General features: G+C 46.6%; 3 long non-coding RNA genes across 5 annotated transcripts; 2 read left to right on the top strand and 1 right to left on the bottom strand.

The window, feature by feature from the left end:
* Positions 1 to 557: 557 nt before the first annotated feature.
* On the bottom strand, positions 558 to 2,467 carry LOC109763815 (uncharacterized). Of its 3 annotated transcripts, XR_005758109.3 has the most exons (5): positions 2,299 to 2,464; positions 2,040 to 2,171; positions 1,804 to 1,937; positions 1,162 to 1,304; positions 558 to 1,050 (listed from the first exon to the last, which is right to left on the bottom strand). It is a non-coding gene; the product is annotated as an uncharacterized lncRNA (long non-coding RNA). The 3 variants fall into 3 exon arrangements; XR_002233010.3 differs by having other exon boundaries at positions 1,162 to 1,937; positions 2,299 to 2,467; XR_006664608.2 differs by having other exon boundaries at positions 1,162 to 1,937; positions 2,040 to 2,182.
* A 3,329-nt stretch (positions 2,468 to 5,796) lies between these two features.
* LOC141022164 (uncharacterized) lies at positions 5,797 to 7,470 on the top strand. The gene is made up of 4 exons (XR_012183199.1): positions 5,797 to 6,178; positions 6,301 to 6,411; positions 6,930 to 7,078; positions 7,309 to 7,470. It is a non-coding gene; the product is annotated as an uncharacterized lncRNA (long non-coding RNA).
* A 4,309-nt stretch (positions 7,471 to 11,779) lies between these two features.
* LOC120965340 (uncharacterized) lies at positions 11,780 to 21,303 on the top strand. The gene is made up of 3 exons (XR_006664606.2): positions 11,780 to 12,003; positions 18,428 to 18,540; positions 21,236 to 21,303. It is a non-coding gene; the product is annotated as an uncharacterized lncRNA (long non-coding RNA).
* Positions 21,304 to 22,889: the final 1,586 nt, after the last annotated feature.

Below are 22,889 nucleotides of genomic sequence, written 5' to 3'. Positions count from 1 at the left end.
GAGCAATGCTTGGCACATTCTGCAGCAGTTTCATCTGAAACCATGTACCTGGCACAGATTCAGAATGCAGTCGGTCATGGGATTGGCAATCTCCCTACTCAGTGCAATGTGCCTGGCACATTTTTCAGCAGTTTCATGTGCAACCATGTACCTGGCGTAGCTCAGAAATGTTGTCGATCATGGGATTGGCAAACTCACATGATAAGAAATGTGCTTGGCACATATTGCAGCAGTCTAATGTGCAACCATGTACCTGGCACAGATCCGAAATGTTGTTGATCATGTGACCGTTGAAGATGATACCGCAAGGAATCATGTACAAAGAAATGTTGTTGATCATGTGACTGTTGAAGATGATAACAGTAACGGATCATGTACAAAGCACAAGATGCATTCGCATATCATGCTGGGGTTCGAACCATGAATTATTATGTGCGAGGGCCATGAAATGTGACCATGTGCCAGGCACATGATGTGTAACACGGCAGTAGATCCTGTTATAGTAATTGCGGATGTTGAAGTCCGGTGCTCACCCCACATTCATGGATTTGTGCAAGTAAAAACACACTGGAACAGCTAAACAAGCTTATATCAGAATATTCAAAACACATCAGATGACCATTGGTAGATGAAACTTGCACATAGTCACGTACCACACTGAAAGAGCTACAAATCAAAAATTGTCGACGTACACAAAAGAGCATGCATGGAGGAGTTGCACCCACGTGTAAAATGGCATCTATGTATACATAGTCATTGCCACGCTCATCTAGGAGACATAAACTAAGATTTTAAGATAGGATGTAAATCCGTACTGTTGTGGAGACCCAGCGCGCTGTGAAACGTGCTGACCACAAGATCGTCTTCCTTCAGCTCAAGCTGATCGACATACTTCCGGAAACCTCCTTGCATGACGAGCCTGCCATCGTTTGCCTTTTTGTATGAAGCCCCTACATGGGCTCCTGTATCGTCATGCAGCAGAATACGCCTTGAGTCACCCATGTGACTCGTTTTGCTTTAAATAAGATCAACGTCCTTCTTCGGAATTCTCTTTTCAAATGCAAACAACAACATTCAGAGATGAGTGATCAGCCATCTTCTAAATCCGACTTGCAAAACAACAAAATGATTTGACAGGATATTATAGTTATGTTCACTAACCATGTAGCCGTCTCTAATGTCAACAGCAGTCATCTTGTGTACAAAAAGGCAACATATATCTTCCAAAGGGGTGAAATCACGTCTGATCATCTGTCTCATCTCGGGATAACAGACTCGCTGCTGATTCGATGGGTTACTCTTACCTATATAAGGAAGTGGGGTTTGCTTTATGCCATCCCTCTCAACATCCACGAAAAAAAATTCATCACCGCAAGGGAGGCAGATATACACCATATCTTATACGTCCACGTGTATTCGTACTTACTGGAGTCTTACAGATGCATACATGCTCCAGATTCTGTGAATATCTCCTTGGGACAGTTGGGAAACAATGCACGCATTGTGATTTTCACACAGACAGCATGAACTAGTGTTGCAGACATTAATATATCTCTACTAAGTACTAACTGTACATTGTTAATAAATAATAAATTTTTCACGAACATTAACATCCATTTCTGAAACACTAACGTGGTATTAAAAAACAATCCTTTAATATGGAACGAATGGGGTAGAGAAAAATGTCCAGGACAGACTTAAAATGTTCAGGACAGACTTCTTTAACACCTGTAAATCTTCATGCCGATTCATACAAATAGACAATAAAAGTAGTAATTTTGTCTTGTGCCAACGGATAATTACCTTTTCTTCCATCCAGGCACAACTATAATGTTTTCAGAATCATCGGTAGGTACATCTGGATTAAGAGCTGGGCCGTATGCACATGTATTCACGCCCCTCAATGTGGCGGAGGCGTTATTAATCCAGTGTGTGCCCTGAACAAAGGAGAACAGATTTTGGAGGATATGCATGAACTTGATAATGTGATTTGACATTCAACTGATTTAGATCCAAACCCCAAAAAACGTATAACGTACTTGGGGTCTGTCGCCGCATCTGGGATATGCTCATTATTTGGGATGATTGAATGCCCCATTAGATCCGCCTCCGATGCTCCACCATGGATCTGTCTGCCTGCGAATAATGGATCGCCGGCGTCGGGGTAGGATCTGTCATCCGGCTCAGGAGCCATATGGAAAGGGGATTCAGATTCACAAAGGGGAAATATGAACAGATCAAAGCCCACCCTGGACGCGCATTGCGAACGGTAGGGTAGGTTTCAGATTTAATACGTACCTATCCCCGTCCGCCGGAGTGGTTTCCAAGCATCCGACCGCCGGCGTCATCGGATCGCCTCCCCGCACTCCATCCATTAGAGCGATATAAAGTCAAAGAAAGAGCAGGGTGGTGTGGAGAGAGAGACGTGAGTCGTGTTCACGGGCCCGCGTCGGTATGTGGGGGAGGTGGAAGAGAAAAATTCGCAGTGCCTACGATTGAGCTGTAGCCCTATGATGTCGAGGACTGTAACAACCAGCTGACGCTGTAAAGGCATGTACAATGGTTGATAAGATAGTCTTATTTTAAGTCTTGCATGTAATTTAGAGATGACAAAAATATATCTATAATGAGTCATTTCTTAGCCCTATCATCAATAACTAGCTATTCCTAAAAACGTGCTGACACATATTGTGCTAAGAGATCATTTCTTGTCTTCTCTTAAATAAGAGAAGAAGACAAGCTTTTTCTTACGAGTTCTCTCTCCTCCGCCTCATCATTTATCTTACGTGTCACTTCTAAGATAGCACCATTATACATGTCCTAATAGGTAAACTAAAGCTGGATTCCGCGCCGGGCATCTTGAGGTGCAACGCAACGAATCGACCGCTATGATAACGCGGCCCCGGAGGAGGTGTTCTAAAAATCCGCGTCCCACGCTGGTGCCGTCGCTCGCTAGCGGCAGATGCCGTCCCTGATGCAGTAACCCACAGAGGCCGCCGCCTCCACCACGTGTTTTCTTCTCCCGAGACCCCCTCCACCGAGATGGATCCACCCACCATTGGCCCTACCGTTGAGCCCTACAGAGTCCTCCGTCACTGCCATGGAAACCCCTTTGCCGTGATCCCTTCAACCCGTCTGGAGCAGTATGGCACATGAGGCAGAGGCCCCAGGCATGGCGACCAGGGCCAACGTGCTTCGACACACCAGCAGAGGCGGCCTCCGTGTAGAAGTGCAGAACGACCCAAACCCTGTCGCTACTTCCGCCAGAGCGGCCCTCTGTTGTGCAGGCGCGGCCAACTACCAGTGCGGAGCTAGATGCCGGACCCCGCCGCGTCCACTTCAACGGTGGTGGCGACAGTGACGGGTGGCCGCACCGACGCCATGGGCCACGAGAGGTAGCACGACGGAGGATGAGGCCACATGGCCGATGCGGCCGCCAAGGCCGACGAGGGAGGATCGCTCGTCCTCATTTTTCGGATCGGAGGTTTTTTTAGAGAGAGCAAAACCGAAAGTCAAAACTTTGGTGCTGTTTCACCAAGTCCATAAGATGGTCATAGTGTAGGGAGTAACTTATACTAGTGTCATGCATATGACACTAGTCTAAGTTACTACCTTCATAGTGCAAAGTAACATACTAGTAGTGTCTGTCAGCAGCAAGCCATGCCCGTGATGGTGGCGACCGCTGTAAGTGCACGGTCGAGTCCATAGTGTGTGTGTGTGCGTGAGAAGCACGGGGGTGCGTGTGTGTGTGCGTGGCCCAGTGCGTAGGACCAGGGCCAAGCCATTGGCGTAGTGTGCTGGGTGCTCGCGTGCGTTCCGTTGGAGACCCGCCGTGAACTGCGTGCGTTGGAGCACGTCGTGGTCACGCGCGAGGCGAGCGGATCGCGGGCGCGAGGGAGAGGGAGCGTGGGTACGTGCCCGGGCGCTGGCTCTGGGTATAAGACCCCGCACGGTGCTCGTTGTAATGGCATGGTGTGGTGCTCAAGTTCGAGCTTGAGGGAAAAGGCCGTCATTGCAGCCGCGGCGTTCGTGCGCCGGCAAAGTCCACTGTCCACCTGTGTCTTCTTCTTCCTTCCTTCTTCTACCTCGGTTCGCATCACAGAGTGAGAGGTAGGCGAGAGCTAGGGCTAGACGGCAACAACAATTGGTATCAGAGCAACCAGGTTTGAGGGGCGGCCGTGGCGTGCGGCGACGTCCACGGCGCGCGTGGCGGACATGGAGGCATCGGCTGCGGTGCGCGGCGTTGCAGTGTGATGCCGTGCGGCGTGCGCGCGACGAGCAGCGGCGGTCGTGGAGACGAGGAGGTCGCGGAGGACCTGCGTGGTGGCGCAGAGGCCGCGGCGGCTCGGCGCGACGATCGTGGAGGTGCTGCGCTGCGGTTGAGGCCGCAGCAGTGCAGGGCAATAAGCCGCGGCGGCGAGCCGGGCGCGACCGGTCCGTGTTATGGGTGCGCACTGGACGCGTTGGGACCGCGGGCGCGCGTACGGGCGTGCGGATCACCGGAGGAGAACACGTCCAGCGGAGCGCAGGGCGGCCGCGTCGATCACGTCAGTGCGTGATCATGTGCGCGAGCCGGGGTGTGCAGGGCGTGGCGTCATGGAGGAGCTCGGCGTGCGTCGCCGAGGAGCTCGACGTGGCCGGTGGAGAAGAAGCTCGGCGTGCGATCGTCGAGGAAGAACATGGAGGCAGCGTCAAGCCTTGGTGTGGCTGCTGGGAAGCATGGTGGAGGCCGTAGCGGTGGCCATGGCGCGACGTCGACGACGAGCTTGACATGTGTAAGGGTTATGGCTTGGGGCGTGAATGTTAGCAGCAAGCCATGCCCGTGATGGTGGCGATCGGTGTAAGTGCACGGTCGAGTCCATAGTGTGTGTGTGTGAGAAGCACGGGGGTGCGCGTGTGCGCGTGACCCAGTGCGTAGGACCAGGGCCAAGCCGTTGGCGTAGTGTGCGGGGTGCTCGCGTGCGTTCCGTTGGAGACCCGTCGTGAACTGCATGCGTTGGAGCACGTCGTGGTCACGCGCGAGGCGAGCGGATCGCAGGCGCGAGGGAGAGGGAGCGTGGGTACGTGCCCGGGCGCTGGCTGTGGGTATAAGACCCCGCACGGTGCTCGTTGTAATGGCGTGGTGTGCTGCTCAAGTTCGAGCTTGAGGGAAACGGCCGTCGTGGCGGCCGCGGTGTTCGTGCGCCGGCAAAGTCCACTATCCACCTGTGTCTTCTTCTTCCTTCCTTCTTCTACCTTGGTTCGCATCACAGAGCGAGAGGGAGCGAGAGGTAGGCGAGAGCTAGGGCTAGACGGCAACAACAGTGTCATGAATAGCTTCATTTATTAGCTTTTAGATTCATCTTTTTTTGAGCGCTATGTTCAGTAACATACAATATTAAATACATGTCACATAAACAAATTTATCCTATCCTATATACCTAAGAGATTCATCCCCACTATCCTATTTATCTTAACATGCAAGCTATCCACATCAGCAACCCTGCCACGTCAGCCTTTTCCTCTCTTTTCTTCATCAATAAATAAAGTCGTGTGACTCAACTTTATTTGTACGTTGCCTTCCCTGGTCAATGAAACGAACAGTCAGTTGCTGTTTGGCCTTCTGTATCCGATGAGCCGGACAATTAAACCCATTATGCGTCGCGTAAGGAGCGGTCGATGGGGCTGTCCACGTCCGCAAGCTGTGAGACAGGGGAGTTTTTTTAAAGAGAAAAGCAAAGGAGTTGAGTCCACGTTGGCAAGGCTCGTTCGCGCGAGAGAAAAAAAGTGAAACCTGAGTCGTCCCCTCCACCCGATGTCCTCTTCTCTCTCGCTTCTCTCTCTCTCACCTTTGGCGGCGGCGCCCTCCTCTCCCTCCCTCCCGGACGACGGCGCTCTTTGATGCTGCCGATCCCCTTTCGTCTATCTCTCTCTTCCCCGATTTAGATCGATGGAGCCGGGCATGTCCTGTCCACCCCTTTCTCGACCAGCCCCGGCGTCGGCGCCCAGTGACCATAGCGTCACAGCGGGCTTGCTCGCCGGCGCGCGCGTGCGTCCTTCGATGTGCGGCGCTCCGTCGAGCTGGCCGAACCGTGGAGCGCGCGTAACCTGCCTAGGGTTTGCGGTGGCAGCGCTACACGCCGGCCACGGGTCTCCGGCTACTAGGAAGGCAACGGCGCCGATCGATTCGATCCTTAAAGTAACCCTTCACTTCCCCTTCGGCTTCTCTCATCGATTCGATTCGATCCCATCTGGCAACCGTGGATGAACACTGACCGGAGTGTACGTTGCTCCGATTCGTCGTGTTCCACTTTGCTGCAGAACACCCCTGGATCTTGCTGCAGGAGGTGGGTGTCAGAGAACCAACCTGAGACACGAGCTAGCCTCCAATTCTTGGGCTCCCGGACAACAAGGACACAACACACGCACAAGGTTTCTTCTCTGAACCTTCTCTCTGAAGAACACAAGACACACACGAGCTTGTTGTCTCTCTGAACCTCTCTGTCTTTTATTCAGTAGGTGTATATGACGATCGAATGGAAGTTGATGTAGATTAATAAGGCCTTTTGTTGTTCTAGAGATGCATGAGGTTCGTGCAACCCTTTTGCTTGTGTTGGGATGAAGACAACCACCAATTTATCAGATTGGAAAAAAACTGCAACTGGAAATTAATTTAATTATGACAAGTAATTGATTTCTCATGATTTTGGCACTTCCTCGGGTGATTTGATTCCGTCCATGTGGTAAAATTTGTATGCCCAGGATGAACATGCTCTGCTCCAATCTAGCTCACAGTAATCCCTTCACATACTACATCAGGGATGGTTTCTAATTTGCTCCTCAGAACTTATTATTTTGCCTATTATTTTGTTGTATCTCTGTTCTGATGGTTACTAATTTGAAAGGCAGGTAGATGGCTGATGTTGAACTCATGATGACATTATTTGCAGGACAAGTATGAGTGTGTGGTGAACGCCAATGGCAATCTGGAGAAGAAGTTCTGTCCTTGTTTATGCTCTATTGGTGAAGCTTCCTCTCTGCTATTCTGTAGGAGATCTGAGATGCAACCTCCAACACCTAAAAATCTAGCAGAAAAAAGGTTTGGTTTTGCTCCTCCTACTCCTACTCTAGCTAGTTGTATATTGCTGCTACCTGCACTTTGCATTCCTTCCACCCATCAACGCCTAACTGAATCACAACCTCAACCAAAAAAAGAAAACTAATATCAATCTTGTTTGCTGCAGCATATGCAAATACAGTTGTGGATTCAGTTATTGACTTGTGTAACCATGCCATAAATTGGCACGACTTTGTTTGCATCATGTACAGGACCTCGCCATGTTTGTGATGCATCCACCGACACGGGCCCGCTTCTGGTACAGGTGAACGGTCGCGCGCCGGGAGAGGAGCCAAGCTTCTCCGCGTGGTTTTTCTCCGGCGAGACGCGGCCATTCCATCCGACGTTAAGAGCCCGACTGTACAAGCTACAAGGTCCTCTCACACCCTCTCTTTTCTCCTCTTTCTTCGATTGGATTCAGTTTTGATGTTGCGTTGTTATTCATGGAGGTCCGATTTGCTTTCCTTCCTGATGCTGCCGCTTTCCTCATGTAGGTCGTCGTCGTCGTCAAAGCCTCGGGCTAGAGGTCATGCGCGTGCTCATGCAGTCCGACGTCCGCTTCAAGATCTGCGACCTGCAGAACAACATCAGGAAGACCGTCAACCTTGGTGTCCTCACCGGCGGCACCAACAAGCTCCTCGTCATAAACAAGGCCATGTTCGTCGGATTTGCAAGGTCAATATGATTGACCGACCTTGGTTGCCTGTTCCCTTATGCTTTTTTTGATGTTGTTGTACACCTATCTCTGAATTTCAATATCCATATATGGTTGCTGATTTGAATTACAAGATCGTTGAAGACTGAACATGCAACGATATATGTCTGTAGGTTCTGGAAAAACCACTAAATGTACCAAATACGCGTATTATTTCCTTATAATGGCCTGAACACATTTTTTTGTTGAGAAATTAATATCCGGAGAGTTATATAGACCATAAAAGGATATCTGCTCAATTGGATGCTAATGTGTTATCTCTGACCTCTTCAAGTAATGTTTTTTCTTTCTTTCTGGAGGGTGACTCTGAGGTTCATGTATACTGGAAAGGAGTTGCTGAACTTATTTTGGAGTCATGCACTGGTTGGCTTGACACGGATGTTTCAAAGCACTCAATGACCCGAGAAAGTAACTGCTAGTCTGCAGCTTGCGCTATCGGTACTGAACTTGTTAATGTTACTTTTGCTGAGTAAATCTCTTCATAAATATGTCTACTCATTGTATTTGTATTTCTCTGCTTGCTCAGACCATAAAGCTCACTGACTTTGGCGTTCAAGAAGCAGAATCAAACAACATATTGTATCTAACGGAAATTGATGACGCCGACAAGTTGGTCGCAGCTATGCAAGCAAAGAAGGATGGAAAGGCCATCGTTGTTGGAGGTGGCTACATAGGACTTGAGCTCAGCGCAGCATTGAAGATCAACAATTTTGATGTCACTATGGTGTACCCAGAGCCATGGTGCAGTAAATCTGACTGTTCTTGTCTGTTAGGCTTACAGCGTTGCATTTTTGAATATTTAGCAGCAGAGAAACACCAATATCTCGATACTTACACACATGGACAGTAATATTAATGCAATATCACACGGGGAATGCCATCTGTTGTAGTGCCCCGTCTCTTCACTGCCGGTATTGCTCATTTCTACGAGGGTTTCTACACTAGCAAAGGAATCAATATGAAAGGGATTTAAATCGTCACAGATTTGTGTCTATATGTTCCGAGCCGGTGCAGCTTCTCCCCAAGATCTGCGCTAAATAAAATTGTCGCTTTTCTTTGCAGCTACATGGAATCATATACTGTGAAGATTGCCATTAAAGGCCTGGAAAGGTTCAGGGAAGTGAAATATGATCTCATCATTATTGACATGAGTGGGCGCCATAAGCAGGAGGTTGCGCTCTTTGAGGAAATGCGTCAAGTTCCTGAATCAACTGTATGTACACTATCATAGTCTTGCACTTCCTCTTTTATTGAGTTTTTCACCGACCTTTTAATATGAAGAGGTAGGTGAAAATCATCTAATAGGCCAACTATGGCGTGGTGTTTCATCTATCTAATATGTAAATTGTAAATTGTCAGCATGATCTCTGAGATACTTGGGTCAATTAGGCAGTTTTGACCTTCTCAACTAATTAGAATTCACCTCCAGTTTGACTTAGTGTGGACGTCAAATTTCAGTTTGAGCCTAAATCAGTTGTTAACGTTGGAATACTTCATTTTACCACCTCAAATATAGCAGTGGTAGAGTTTATATGCCACTATGTCATGCTCTTTCTCCCCTCGGTTTTGTAGTATTTGCGTCAGGCAGCTGCCATGATTAACCTTCCTCTTCTGGAGCTCCTGATCTATGTCGACCTCCACCCCGGCTCCAAGGTCGTCCTGTTTTAATCCCCCGTCCCTGCCCTCATTTAGCTCGGATCGCTCATAAGAGTGGAAATAGTTAACTGACCCTTGTGTTAGTTTGAAGCTTGTGAGTGACCATTTTTCCATTCGTTATGTCTAGCAGTTTGTTAGTAGTCTTAGCTGTTTCTCATGGTAATCAATCAGCCGGCTTCTTTTTCTTCCGAGTTAAATGACAATCTGCTTCTGATGCCCAGGTTCATGCTAAGATACATAAGATTGGACTTGATGTTGAAACTGACATGACTGATAAGAAAATTCAGAAGATAATGCTATCATGCATTTTATTTATCCTTGTATGTATGTAGAAATACATACTCCATTCTATGCATATTTCCCCACTGCATTTTATTTCATTTTAATCAGTTATCTTACACTCTGTCTCCTTAGAATCTTTCTTTCTTTTTGTAATGACTATGTATTCTGCTTATCTATCAATCTATGCATATTTCTCATATGCTTCTTTCATTTTTGTTACTAGACGACCGGCACAAAATAATTGTCTTTGTCATCAGTGGGTGTGGTCAAGAACCCTCATGATTACTACATTCTTATAAAGCAAGAAAAAAAGAGATGAAATTTCCTTGTTGTTCTGCAGTGCTTAAGAGATCTCATTTTGGAGCCATTGGATTGAACAGGACAAAGTTTTTAAGAAATCGGTTGTGTTTGAGATGTGAATGCATTTGTTTAGTTAGCACCGATGATCATTTCCCATTGTACATAAAATTCTTGACCTACTGTTCTAGTTACATTCTCATGCTCAGTCAATTTTCAGGCTGCAGATATACAGTCCAAGGAGGGAATCAGTGCTGAGGTAGTTACCTTTTGCAAAACACATTATGTAGTACAATTATGTTACGTTCTTTTTTGACTACATCCATTAGTATTTTCTTATTATCCACTAATATTTGTTAACATGTGATCAACAATCAGTCAATTAGACCACCGGATAGAGCTGCTATCTACGCATTTGTTAGGAAAAAAAACAAATTGGTGACCGTTGAAAAAGGCTTTCCACAACATTGGGGTTGGTGCTGAAATATGGTGCATCTCATATGCTTGGGTGTTGGTTTCTCATATGCATCTTTATTGCAGCATGTCTGTTGCGGAGGACAACTTTGAGTAGCCTCAAAAAGTCAAAAGATTGGCAACTTCACAGGTCTGCACTTGCTTCTTCTTTTACATTAATCCAAAACTTAGGGGCCCCATTTTGTTATAGATGTTATTGAGAAAATCTGTCTAATAATCAATAAATATTGTCCGTTGCATAGTATTTTTCATGAGTAGTCTTCCCCTTCCGCTCTTATCTTGTCTGTTAAGAAATTTCAATAAATATTTTGCATGATTTTTTGATGTTTAAATTATTTGATATAGGAACTTTGTATAACCAAAGTTAAAATAGAATCATTGTTTAGCAAAACTGTCAGCTCCCACATATGCTAACAATAAAAGATTAGGAGTCATTTGATTTTGAAAAATATTGAACTTTATATGCTGTGATTAAGATCTCATATGTTCTGCTTTATAGGATCTCATGTGTTCTTTCTAATTGTCCTACAATACTTTTTTGTGGTCAATATCACATTTTTAATATGTGGGTATGATATATATTGCTACTACTGTCAGATGTATTCCGGATAGACAGCTTCAGGATCCCCTTTCTTGTGATCTCATACCAACTCACTGGAACTCCATGTCGTCCCCGTGGTTCTGAAATTTATTTGCAGACATGTAATTCAGAGAAAGAGGGAGAAAAGAACTCCTCGGTTGTAGTTCAGATCATCGGCCTGCTATGATTCTCTTTCATGATTCAAAATTTTAGTCGAAGAGTCTTGGCTTCTTATTGGGTATTTGGAGTTATGTCCAGTGGTTATCATTCATCATCATCATGAGATGATTTCATTTTGTGGATGCTTGAGTTCAGAAAATTTAGGCTCTGCAGTCCATCATCTCTATAGGTACAGGTCTTTGTAGGATGCAAGACTGCTACTCTGTGTTCATATAAGCCTACCTATTGATAATATCTCTGATTTATTTTATGAATGTACATTGCAACTAATGCATTTATGTTGGTCCTGAAACTACTACCTACACTGCTCAGCTTGAACTGTAATCAAAGTCCACATGAGTTGACCGGTAGTTCCATGTACATGTTCTACCCATAGCGCCAAAAAGAGAATGAAAAGTGTGGCCACCTACCTGGCAATGCATATGCACGCCTCAAGCGGCGCCACCAGGTGACGCCCCAACCACTAGTTGAAGAGCCAATGGTGCCAATTTCTTTCGTGTCTCTGTTATAGGACTACCTACCAATCATCGGTAGTTCGGCACCACACGACTCCCGTATGCCCGCACACCGCGAGAGGTCAACCAGTCCCAGCAGGTCCGGCCGTCGTCGGGCGTGCAGCCCGCTCTCCCCCCGTATCAAGGCGTTCAGGGCTGCCGGCCAGATCACGCCGCTGCGGTATCACCACCGGTCGCGCAAGGAACCGTGCCGCTACTCTGCATGCAGGTTCGCCATCTGCATCACACATATCTAACTGTTGCTGGATACCAAGCGGCTCCTTCCTATCCGGGTCCAGCATACGATTGCATGATGGTCACACCAACGCCGTGATGGTGCTACACCAGCAGAGTTCATCACAAGGAGGATGAGCTCATTAGCTGAAGGATCTCCTCTGTTTGGCAGTGTCGCCATAAGATATTGCAGACAGCGATGCTCACTCCCCTGTAGCCTATGTGCTACTCATCCTTTCGGTTGTCGCAGTGATTTCCTATATTAGTTACGAATTGTGCTTATCTACTTATTAAGTTGATTTCACTTATATGCATGTAGGATAGAATGGATTGGGTACGTTACTATGTGCACATGTTCTTCTGCATTGGTGCTTTTACTGCCATTGATTTCTTTTGTCGTGCTCCATGCATTCATCAAGTCAGTGGTTCTATTTTTTACCTGAAATCTAAAAAGTGCTTACGCGCTTTTTTTTTGAGGACTAGAGCAGCTCAACTACTCTACGGGTTGACACATTCAGAATACATCAGATTTTGTAGGCTAGGTGGGACGTCCGAATCAAGCCTCTGATCACCATAGCTTCTGTGTAGGGCAGCCAGCCCATGTGCCAGGGCATTGCTGCATCGCTTCACGTGGCTGATCTTGCAAGCAGAGAAGCTTTCCATTGCCCGTCTGATGTCCATTATCAGTCCATAGCAGGCAGAGCGTGGTTGGGTTTGTGCTTCTACTTCCTTGACTATCGATTGGTTGTCCATCTCAAGTATCACCCGACCATTGTACCGGCCGGCCAGAGTGTGCAACCCGACCAGGGCTGCTCTGGCTTCGGCCTCGTCCACTCCACTGCTGGGAGGCAGTCCCTTGGATTCAGCGAAGAGCACTCTACCTCTTTCGTCTCTGGCTATCACTCCTGCAGCACACACTCCAGTTTCGCCCTCGAACGCTGCATCCGTGTTCAGTTTTACTGTACCTTGTACAGGAGGGACCCAACGCCTGTTAAAATTCACTTCAGGAATTTGTTCAGGAACCCTCCCTCCGATGGCGGTTTTCCCCTCTGACCCCACGTCCATCTCTGTACCCGCCAATCTGAACTCTTCCTCATATTTCTCTAGAAATTGGACTGACGAGCTGATTGTTTGTCTCCCTTCGATGCGCACGCAGTCCTCCCGGAGATGCCAGCAGCGCCACATCAGAAGCAGCATTTTTGCTCCTGTGTCCTCGTTCTCTGAGTCAAGAAGTACTTGCAGCCAATCCTCCCCCGTGTATCTGAACTTTTTCTCAGGCGGGAGTACCCAGACTTCTCTCATGGCCCTTCTCAAACCTCTACTTTTGGTACACTCCACAATTGCGTGGTACTCATTCTCTACCCCACGTCCGCAAATGCTGCATGTTGCGTCTGTCTCAAGAGTTCGTTTGTGCTTATTTTCTTTAGTGGCTAGTGTCTTGGTAGCCACTCGCCACCCGAAAATCCGCACTTTACCCGGCACTTTGGCCTTCCATATCAAGTCCCAAATGCTCCTATCGTCGGCGTCCCTTGTAGAACTGGACGGGGAGGCCTCCTGTTGAGCAAGTTTTGCGGCTAACTTGTACGCGCTCTTAACTGTGAAGGCTCCGTTCCTTTCATAGTGCCAGGCAAGTTGGTCGCTCACATTTGAGCTTGGGATCGGGAGTTTGCATATCTCGTCGGCATCGAAAGGATAGAAGATCTGGCGGATGAGGTCAACGTTCCACTCATTCCTATCCGGGATCATGAGTTGATTTACCCAACGGAGCCTGGACCTCCTTATGAATGCAGCCGTCATGAGGCCCTCCCTTCTAGGCAGCCACTGATCTCGCTGGATTTGTATACTTTTTCCATCTCCGACCCTCCAAATTATCCCCTTCTTCAAAAGTTGCAATCCAAACTCAATGCCCCTCCACACCGGTGAAACATCTGATGCATAGACGGTGTCTAGGACATTTCCATTAGGGTAGTACTTTGACTTAAGCACTCTTGCGCAGAGGCTGTTAGGGTTCTGGATCAGTCTCCACCCTTGCTTTGCGAGGAGTGCCTGGTTAAAGAGATGCATATCTCTGAAGCCAATACCCCCATCCCTTTTCGGTTTAGTCATACGGTCCCACGACATCCAGTGAACCTTCCTGTGTCCATCCTCTTCTCCCCACCAGAAATCTCTTATCATTCTCTCGTACTTCTCACAAAACCCTTTAGAGAGCATAAACACATTCATTGTATACGTGGGGAGGCCCTGAACCACTGATTTGACATGTACTTCTTTAGCTGAATAAGACATAAACCTTTCCGACCAGTCGTTGCATCTTTTCCCAAATCTGTCCAGTATCGGCTGAAATTGGTCATCCTTCATTCTCCCTTCCGGCGTCGGCAAACCTAGATACTTGCTTTCAAAGGTGTCTGCTTGTACTCCCAGGATATTTTTAATGCCCGCCCTAGTTGCCTCCGGACAAGCCTCACTGAAGAGAATTGAGCATTTGCTCTCACTGAGCAGTTGCCCCGTACACCTCTGGAAGGTTGTTAACACTCTTTTGATGGTTTTGGCTTGCTCAGTCGTGGCCTTGAAGAAAATCAAGCTATCATCCGCGAAGAGGAGATTTGAGATACCCGGGCTGTTTCTCGCAATCTTAATGGGAGTCAAGTTGTTTTCAGCAATTTCCTTTTTTAGCAAGTGCACTAGGCCATCCGCAACAAACAGGAACATGTAAGGGCTAAGGGGGTCCCCTTGTCTCAGCCCTCTGGATGGGATAAACGGTTCCAAGAGACCTCCATTGCATCTCACCGAGTACCTCATGGTACGGACACACTGCATAACCCAATCAGTCCATTTCTTGCAAAAGCCAAACTTTCGGAGCACACCTTCCAAGAAATCCCAGTCCACTCTGTCATAGGCTTTGGCAAGGTCCAGCTTATATGCACAGTAATTATCTCTGACATTCCTGGAATGTTGGATCTTGTGAAAGCATTCGAATGCAATGATGGCGTTGTCAGTGATCATTCTTCCCGGGATAAAGACACTTTGCGTCTCGGATATAATCTCATCCAAGATGGGCCTAAGTCTGTTGACAAGGCATTTTGACACCACCTTGTAAATGACGTTGCACAGACTGATCGGCCTATAATCCTTGATTGACTGCGGATCATCACCCTTTGGATGAGGACGATCACTGTATCATTAATACCATCTGGTAGAACCCCACTCTCAAAGAATTCTAGGACACCTCTAATGACATCCTCTTTCAGCTCCCCCCAGTTCCTTTGGAAAAAACGACCCGGGAAGCCGTCAGGACCAGGGGCTTTTAGAGGCCCTATTTGAAAAAGGGCATCACTTATCTCTTCCGCTGAGAACTGCTTTGTCAACACGTCGTTCATCTCCCCATTCACCCGGTTTCCTATTAGGTCTAGAATTTCATTGGGGTCGATCCCCTCTTCCTTCTCGTATAGCTTCTTGAAGAAAACATTTGTTATTTCATGTATTCCTTTGTCATCTTCGACCCACTTGCCTGAATCATCTTTCAGCCTGCCAATGGTATTTTTCTTCCGTCTCCATGTAGCTTTTTGTTGGAACCATTTGGTATTCTTGTCCCCCTCTCTGAGATAAGTAGCACGTGAGCGCTGCCTCCACATGAGCTCCTCCCTCAGTAGCAATTCATCCAAATTCCGAGCTAGTTCATCTGCTATTTTTTGCGTCTCGGGTGTGCTAGTCGAGTTCCATATTCTGCTCAATTTTGATCTAATATCCGCTGATTGTTTGATAACCGAGCCAAAGTCACGATTTTCCCAGCTGCGTAGCTCCCCCTTCATCTGGTTCAGCTTTGAACACACTTCCTTCAGGTTCGCCGCCGGTCCCTTTTCTTTCCAGGCTGCTTTAATGGTTGGCTGAAAGGACTCCACTCTTTCCCACATATGTTCGTACCTGAAAGTAGGTGCAGACCCCTTCTCTTTTGGCCTCCATTCCTTTCTCCCTCCCACTCTCAGTAGGATCGGCAAATGATCCGATCTCGAGGAGCAGATGTGCTCAACAGTAGCTTGGTTGAAGTAGTCGGACCACTCGCTCGATGCCACACATCTATCCAGGTGTGCCCTCACGTTGCTGCTTCTATCTTGTTTATTATTGTATGTCCAGCCCGGTCCCTTGAAGCCCAGGTCATACACTTTGCAATCCGACAGAACCAAACGAAAATTTTCCATGTTTCTTTCAGACCGCTTCGCTTTTGAGTAGTGTTCTGATTGCCACATGGTTTCGTTGAAGTCATCCATCATCAACCAAGGTAAGCTGCTTCTGTCCTTTAACCTTCTTAGCAACGTCCACATGTGGTGTCGTTCGTGTGCTTTTGGTTCCCCATAGACAAATTAAAGGTTCCTCTCCATTGTATGCCTTGCGGATTTAAACGGATCAACACGTCGATGTACCTCGCCCCCACGGCAATCTTCTTTATTTCAACACTCTCATCATAGAATAGGGCAATGCCGGCACCTTTTCCAGTACCGGGTTGCATGATACAATGAAGAAGGCCTAGCCTCCATTTCAGGTTCCTAACATACTTATTATTTTGCTGAGTTTCCGAGAGGAAGACGAGCTTGGGCTTATAGGTATGCACTAAGCACACTAGCTCCTGAACTGTGCGAGGTTGCCCGAGGCCTCGACAGTTCCACGCCATGATCGTCATGGTTCCTGGTGGGCGCCCTCCTCGGCGTCCACCAGTTGACCAGGAGCCCCTGGCCCGGTAGCTTCCTTGCTGACCGAGCGGCCGGCTCCTGCCCGGTCAATCTCGCTCGCGCGTGGGGCAGGTGCCACATGGTCCGAGGCTCCGGGGGCACGCCGCTATTCGACAACGTAGTCTAACCGCTGCGCTCGTCCTTCCATGTTTTATCCATGCGTACGGACGGACTCAGAGTTCGAAGGAAAATATAGTTCGTATCCAAGACGTACGGCGGTACGGGGTCGTTTAACTTGTTGCGGTAGTCCCGATGGACCAGGACAACGCGCAGCCGCCGATGGAGTATACTTTCCTTGCACCCATTGGATGGCTCAGCAGGAGCGGTCTGAGTTTAAAAGGGGAGGCACACACATACGTACTCTTTGCTGTCGGTGATGGTTTATGCCAACATAACTGACTCCATCTCGGTATCTCACAGGGAAGGAAATCAAGCAAGCGAGCGGTTCACATCCGAGCGGCGGTACAGGTGCGGGTAAATCATGCACGAGTTGGCAGGAAGACTAGTTGCACACACATTGATGTTTAGTTGGCAGGAAGACTAATCGCACACACATTAATGTTTAGTTGGCTTGTAATGCGCACACATTGATGTTTAGTTGGCAGGAAGACTAGTTGCACACACATATGCTCAGTTGGCTTGTAATTTAGTCTAGTTGCACACACATTGATGTTTAGTTGGCAGGACACTAATTGCACACACATGCGCAATTGACGCGACAATGTAGTTTAGTTGGCACACACATTGATGTTTAGTTGGCAGGACTATTGGCACACATATGCTCAGTTGGCGCGGCAATGTAGTCTAGTTGCACACATGTTGATGTTTAGTTGGCAGGACTATTGGCAGACACATATGCTCAGTTGGTGCGACAATGTAGTCTAGTTGCACACACGTTGATGTTTAGTTGGCAGGACTGTTGGCACACATATATGCTCAGTTGGCGCGGCAATGTAGTCTAGTTGCACACACGTTGATGTCTAGTTGGCAGGACTATTGGCACACACATATGCTCAGTTGGCGCGGCAATATAGTCTAGTTGCACACACGTTGATGTTTAGTTGGCAGGACTATTGGCACACACATATGCTCAGTTGAGGCAGCAATGTAGTCTAGTTGCACACACGTTGATGTTTAGTTGGCAGGACTATTGGCGCACACATATGCTCAGTTGGCGCGATAATGTAGTCTAGTTGCACACACATTGATATTTAGTTGGCAGGAAGACTAGTTCGTCGAAACATCCCCATGCGGGGTCTACTTTTGAAGAGCACGTCGCGAAGGTTTCAACGGTGAAAACGGATCTGAATTTCGACACGCGGTTTAGAAGATATGTCTTTTATAATTTTAAAAACCAAAAATTAATGCACATGGGACGAAGGTGAGAAACATTAATGCAACAGTATGCACACATCCATCATGTGAGAAGAAACCACATAGGGTGATTAATTAGCAGTGTCCTTTTAGCATTTTTGAATTACAGTAATTTTGCCTTTTTTAGTATACAGTAGAGACCAGACGTGCTGACCAGGGGCCGGCCGCTCGCAAGCGCTAGCAAGCGCCTGGCCGCCAGCTAGACGCTTCCATTTTTTTATTCTTGATCCTTGCATATTTTGTTGCTACACTTAAATCCTTCTTTAGATTTACACCGATCTTCATTTTTCGATAATCTAAAAGGAGAATTCTTGCAAGCAGGGAAAATGTATTTCTCGCCATGGTTGGGGATAATTACAATTATGACCAGATGATGAATAACAGTTTCCACATGCTTGCATAGTACAATATTTTCATAACTATTGGTCTTCAAGGTCAGTCAAAATTTTAATTCATATGCATTATTATCTCAATCAACCTGTTTTAGCAGATTGCACGTATTTGCTACAATTTTAGAAAGGCAAGTAAGCAAGTTTTCATCACGTAGCTACAATATTTATTGGGACAATCGCATCAATAATTGGTGCTAATCTCAGATAACTTTTAATCAGAGAATGTGATTTTCAGAATTAACATGTTAGGAATTTAGGTGCAGAAATAATGATGAGTGGCCCATACAATTCTTTACTACTATTTGTCATTTTTTATATTGTTTTGCCCCCTCCACATGTCTTCAATATGTATTTTAGACCAAATGTCCCGCAACAACGTGCGAGGAATTATCTAGTTCCCACTATGACTAAGGCGAGTTGTTATTGACCCCAAGCAAATTCTTGCGCATCAACGTCTTTTTCAGCAACCGCGGTGCCTACAGATCGCCTGTGGGGTGGCACTTCAGGCGCAGCTTGCTTCTAATCTCTGCGCATGTGCCTTCGTATCTAGGCTACTGCCGACACACGCCCTTGAACTGGATTTGACTCCCTTGGGTCAGGCTAACATCTCGCTTGGACTGATCCACGCTAGGCAAGCCAAACCAAACATCAGCCTCCAAGCTGCACCGGCACCTTTTGACGACAACAACGAGCTTGTTAGACATAATTTCACGATGGCTCTCATTCCGAAGCCGTGCTAATTGTGGGCATCACAATCGTATCAACCGAGTGGTTCTTTCAGCAAATTCTTACCGTACGGGAAAACTAAGAGGTGTAGGGCTAGGGTCACAAACATTACGTCTATGTGTGTGTGAACTATATATTTGTAAGCATGAACTGCGAAGATTATATATATATGGCTAGTCGTAAGAATCTCAGAAGTAATAAGGTGCATATGTTGAAGTTATTTCCACGGCCTCTCTGCCACATTGGTAGCTCAAAGTACGGTTGGAATTGTGAATGCCAAACAAGGTTCTAATAATCCGAGGCCATTCAAATTGGACTTGCCTCGCTGCAGTATCTCCTCAAAGCCTATTATGAAGATCCGGGACCATAATCCACCGGTCAAGCGACATGTGGCCAAACAACAAAAAGAACGCTGCTCCTTGACGAATTCTTCAAGAAGAGATCACTGCATGTGCACTGATGTTGACGAGTCCAACGAAAGGTCAAACTTGGGATTTGCATCTTCGGAGTCAAGCTTCGATTCGACACCCTCGGCCCCGAACAAATGATTGCCATTGCAGGCGTTTTAGGTGCCATGGCAGCGCTTGGGAGGAGAGCGGGCGGGTTGGCTGCCATGGCAGGGTTTTCCGGGAGTTGGGCCAGCAGGAAGATCAAGGAAGAGATCTGCAATAGTGGGGCTCAAGGAAGGTTGACTGGCAAAAGGGAACACGTTTTCATCAAAGATTACGTGCCGTGAGATGTGTGCGCGTTGGGTGGAGAGATCAAAGACAACAATAGCTTTGTGATCGCTAGGATAGCCTAAGAAAAGGTAGGCCACAGATCGCGGTGCTAATTTGTGGGGTGCGGTGGCTGATGTATTTGGAAAGCAGAGACAACCGAAAACCATAAGGTGATCATACAAGGGAGGACGTCAGAAGAGAGCCTCGTGAGGGGTAGATCGCAAGAGAGATTTCGTGGGATGGAGGTTCAAAAGATGCGTAGAGACGCCTAGAGCGCATAAGGCATTAGTTGAGCGAATGACACAGTCGACCGTGCCATTTTGCGGGTATGTGTAGGGGCAAGAAAAGTGCATGATCATGCCAAAAAGGGAGGAAGAAGTCATGATAGCTAGCGTTGTCAAATTCCTTGCCGTTTTCACACTGAAACGTGCCGATGGTGCGATGAAAATGAGTGTGATTAAGGGCACCAAAGGATCGAAAAACTGCATGCACATCAGATTTAAGTGTAAGGCAGAACGTCCACCAATACTTAGTGTAATCATCAATAATCAAAAGATAACATTAATTGCCAGAAATACTAGAGAAAGGGACGGTCCAAAAATCACAATGTAAGAGTTCAAATGCAGCAGTGGTCAAACTACAGGAAGGAGAAAAACGTTAACGGACATGTTTGCCGAACTAACACGTATGTCAAAGGCTAGCACAAGCTAAATTTTTCTTACATTGGGGAAACACTTTATTGGAGTAGGTTGCAATGCCGGGGTGGCTAAGGTGGCGATGCCAAAGGTCCGTGAGCCAAGAAACGGTGCCGGTGTAGGCGACGGAAGCGACGTCGGGAGTACTGTTGGACAACACGGGGTACAAGTCACTGTCATTGTTGCATCGGTGAATGGCCGCCTTGGTGGTGAAGTCCTTCACAGTTAAGTCAAATGGGTCAAACTCAACTGCAAGATTGTTATCAGTGATAAGACGGAAGACGGTGCACGGATAAAAGATTTTGACGATTTGTGGCGTGACTAAGACATTCTGGAGATACAAAGGCCGAGTGAGAGTCCAGAGAGAAGTTGAGCCTACATATGAGTGACGTGCATAAACTGTTTGTTGCCAACGTAAACAGGGGGATAATTTGAAATCGAGGAGACCAAAGAGAGCATACCTGGATCGGCAGTGAGGTGCGCGTAGGCATCGGAGTCCATGAACCACACACTGTTTGAATGTGTCACATACTGTCTCCAATTGTTATTTTACTTATGTTTCAATAATACGTGTCACATACTGTCTGAATGTGGCAGCAAACCTTGATAATTTGGGGAGAGCAAGACTGGGTTTTCCCATTAGAACTTGGCTTGAGGTTGAAAAGGTTTGTCTAGTTACAACTTAAACTTTTATCATATGCAAGCCTTCTATGTCAATGCAATTAACATTGGTGTAAATTCAGACATTTGGGGGATACATCGGAATTAACCATCGTCAAGGATGCTGGCCATGCCATAAACCGTGAAAAGCCTACAGAGCTTTGCCGACTTATAAAGAACTGCATCATCGACCCCTCGATCAAATACCGGGATGATCGCAAGGTACCAACGCTGCTTTAACTAAACATAATTCTAATAAAAAACCTGTTGCTCATCATACTGCTAGTAACTGCGCACACGCAATGCACCGATTGACTAGTAATGGCGTACGGCATACCGAAACTCTACACGCTCCAAAGTCATGACTGAACTAATTAGAATCAAAATATTCCAGAGTGACGGCTCGATTAATTCGAATCAAAAGGAACATTGTAGCAAGCACATGAAATTCCATGTGTTCTTCCCTGGAAAAAATTCACTATGGATGAGCTATCACATAGTTATAATGCTTCTTTCTGCCTGATAAAGTGATAAATAAGATCAAGACAACTGAAAAAGCAACATTTCAAAACCCAATATCCAGTAGAAACCACCCACCGGTTATCAAATTCAGATGCGCATTCTCGAAGTCATCTAAAGAAAGGTTTCTCCGCTGTTATTGGCCTTTTAAAACCTTTGAGGAACCTTTTTCTATTGGTTAGCAGGGATGTTGGAAGTTTGCGTTAAGAAGGTTTGCTGGATCAAGCCTGAGGAAGGTGGACTCAAGCCGGCCACTGATATAATATAATGCACATATATATTGACTTGTATAGCATGTAAGAACTTTCGACTCTCATCCATCTGTCTTGATACTGATAATTGGTAAGTCTACCAAGGTGTCTTAAAGTCTGCAGCGTGACTTGTGTTGCAGTGTTGGTCACACTGAACCTTATGGGCCTGTTCAGTCTGTGACAACTACGACATATCCTGTGTTCTTCGTGTTGTGCAATCAAACAATTATTACTGATTTATGTGGGATTCCAACATGACATCCTATTCCTGCAGTTTTTCTACTTTTGCATTTTTCAAATCCTGCAAACCAAAAGAACCCAAACATATAGAGAAAAAAAGAATCCAAGTACCAAGGCTAATTATGTTTGAGTGCACCGGGCTTTACACATGTTGGATGACCAGGTCTAAGTGGGGTCCTATTATTTCCAGGTGTGTCCATCAGGACCAACCTATTGCCATCATTCTCAGAATTCAACTAGTTTAGATATTTGGTTTCTGGCTTTAAGTCAGATTAAAGTGGTGAACTGACACTGGGTTTAATATTTTCTTTCCGGAGAGGATTCGATATATTTGGTGTATACTCTGTTACCCAACTCAGCAAGAACTTGTGCCTATGTTGACTCCGGTGGGCTTCTCTGTAGGAGGGGCAATACAGAGAGATTGTATTCTTTGACTCCAGTGTGTTTGACATCACAATTTATCTGTGTAATTAGTGTTGTACACTGTAGCTTCTAGACAAACACGTCTACACTGTTGCTGCTGGACCAGTGAAGAGAAGGCATGACATGTTGTGATTCTCTCAGCATCGGCAGAAAATATT

This window comes from Aegilops tauschii, chromosome 5, assembly GCF_002575655.3.
Source record: "Aegilops tauschii subsp. strangulata cultivar AL8/78 chromosome 5, Aet v6.0, whole genome shotgun sequence".
Classification (NCBI taxonomy): domain Eukaryota; kingdom Viridiplantae; phylum Streptophyta; class Magnoliopsida; order Poales; family Poaceae; genus Aegilops; species Aegilops tauschii.
Note: the sequence above shows the minus strand (reverse complement) of the source record. Positions and strands in the feature narration are given on the sequence as shown.